Genomic DNA, 2,974 nt, shown 5'->3' with positions numbered 1-2,974 from the left:
TTATTGAAAATTCGTCTTTTTGGAATGGAAATTAAACTATTTTCACAGATCATTTACTTTTTGTTTAAAATTCATATTTTGATGTTGAAAAGCGAACTGAAATCTTTTTTTGATAAAAATTAAACTACTTTTTTTGAAAATTTGTCGTTTTTATTTCAAAATTAATTGTTTTAGTAGAGATTGCATCTTTCTTGATAAAAATGCAACGGTTTGGTTGAAAATTCAGCAGTTTTGTTAAAAAGTAATTCTTTGGGTTAAAAATTCAACTTTTTTGTTGAAAATTCAACTATTACTTTTTGTTAAAAAAAGTTTCTGTTTTAGTAGAAACTGTACCTTTTTTTAATAGAAATGCAACTATTTGATTGAAAATTCAACAATTTGGTTAAAACAGTTAAAAACCCATTCTTTTGGATGAATGTTCAACTGTTTTGTTGATTATTTAACTATTTAGTAGAAAATCTACTTTTTGTTTAATTTATGTTTTTGGTGTTGAATATTTAACTGAAATCTTTTTTGGGATGGAAAGTCAAATATATTTTTTGAACATTTTTTTTTAATTAAAAAATTCATCTATTATAATAGGAATTGCATATTTCTTGGATAAAAACGTCACTCTCCGGTTAAAAATTCAACAATTTTTAAATAAGTCATCCTTTTTGGTTAATATTCCTACTGTTCTGTTGAAAATTCGTTTTTTGGTTTGAGAATTCAACTACTTTCGCAGAAAATTTACTTTATGCTTAAAATTTATATTTTGATTGTTAAAAGTTATTATAAATATAGTTTGGGTGAAAAATCAACTATTTTTTCGAAAATTTATTCTTTTTGATTTAAAAATTCATTTGTTTTACCAGAAACTATCTTTCTACGATAAAAATTCAACTCTTTACTTGAGAATTCAACAATTTGGTTCTAAAGCCATTCCTTTTGGTTTTGTTTAAAATTTAACTATTTTCGTAGAAAATTTACTTTTTGATTAAAATTCATATTTTGTTATTGAAAAGTCAACTGAAATCTTTTTTGGGTGAAAATGAAACTATTTTTGTTTTTGTAAATTTGCCTTTTTTATTTAAAAATTCATCTATTTTAGTAGAAACTACATTTTTCTTGTATAAAAATTCAACTATTTCGTGGGAATATATCTTTCTTGAATAAAAATGCAACTGTTTGATTGAAAATTAATCTTCTTTGCCTGAAAAAATCACTTTGCAAAGACATTTTTTTCAAAGATTTATATTTTTAGTTGAAAATGCATCTTTTTCGTTGAAAGTTGAACTATTTTGTTGACAATTAATTGTCTTGCGAAAAAATTTGTATTTTTTGTTGAAAATTCAATTTTTTACAGCAAAATTGTCTTTTGGCTTGAAGTTTCAGAAATTATTTAGGTAAACTTTTTCCTTCATGACGGAAATATACTTATTTATTGAAAATTCTTTTTTTTATTCCTTTTTTTAAAATTAAATTTCATATTTTTTAGTTTAAATATCAACTATCACACTTTTTTGTTAATAATTCGTTTTTTAGGTTGATAATTAAATTATTTTGTTGAGAATTCAAGTAAACCACATTTGTAGAAAATGTACTGCTTGTTTAAAACCGATATTTTAATGTTGAAAAATCAGAATAAAATCTTTTCTTGGTGAAAAATCAAATCCATTTTTTTTGAAAATTTCATTTATTTTTTATGAAAGTTTGTCTTTTAGTTTAAAAATTCATCTGACTTAGTAGAAATTGTATCTTTCTTGGATAAAAATTCAAACTGTTTGATTACAAATTAATCATCTTTTCTTGAGGATTCAACTATTTTGTTTGACAAATTTTGTTGGACCACTTTATTAAGATATCATTTTTTTTAAGATTCATATTTTTAGTTGAAGAATCATCTCTTTGAAAGTTTAATTATGTGATTTAAATTTGATATTTTTACCTTAAAATCTGAATTGCTTGGGTGAACTACTTTATTTACATTTTTTTATTTGAATAAAGATGTATCTCTATGGTTGAAAATTGAACTATTTCTTGTTGAAAATTCAATTTGTGTACAGAAAATTCGTCTTTTCGCTTGAATTTTCAGCCATTCAGGTAGGAAATTTGGGTTTCTTTCATGACTAGGAAATCTTTACTCAGTGAAGTTTTTTGGGTTGAAAATTCCATTATTTTGTTCCATTTCTTAATTTTTGTACAGAAAATTCGTCTTTTGGCTTGCACGTTCAGAAATTTAGATCAACTTTTGCTTCTTTCATGTCAAAAAAATCTTTATTTACTAAAAATTCATTCTTTTTGGGTTTAAAATTTATTTTTAAAATGAAATTTAATATTTTTTGGTTGAAATATCAACTATTAAACTTTTTTTGTTGAGAATTAATTTTTTTAGATTGACAATTCAATTATTTTGTTAAAAATTCATTTTTTTTTGCTGAAAATTCAATATTTGTACAGAAATTTTTTGTCTTAAAGATTTAGCAATTAGGTAATTTTTTTTCTTTCATGGCTCAAAAATCTTTATTGAAAATTCGTCCCTTTTGTTTAAAATAGAAAAAAAAATTTATATTTTTTGGTTGAAAATATCAACTATTACCTTTTTTGTTAAAAATTCATTTTCTAGTTTAAAAATTCAGTTATTTTGTTGAAAATTAATTAATTCTTCGAAAATTCAAGTATTTTGTTTAAAAAATCATCTTTTGTGGTCGAAAAGTCATTTTTTCGTTCAAAATAAAAAAATTAATTAATTAAAAATTTGTAATATGTATCTGAAATATTGTTTTACCCGTTCACTGAATGTTTTCGCCGTTATATTTCTAGAAAGTAAACAAATGCGAAGTAAAATATTTGTCTATTTGCATTAAAGCTTGAGAAGGTAGAATGTGGAGAAGAGACGTAAACCAATAAGTCCAGGTGGTGGGGATGACGGATGGAAGTTGGAAGGGATGAAATCACCACATGGTTCTCACTCTCAGTTCCCAATGATCCATGC

The sequence above is a fragment of the Belonocnema kinseyi genome, chromosome 6 (genome assembly GCF_010883055.1).
Source record: "Belonocnema kinseyi isolate 2016_QV_RU_SX_M_011 chromosome 6, B_treatae_v1, whole genome shotgun sequence".
Taxonomy (NCBI): Eukaryota; Metazoa; Arthropoda; class Insecta; order Hymenoptera; family Cynipidae; genus Belonocnema; species Belonocnema kinseyi.
Note: the sequence above shows the minus strand (reverse complement) of the source record.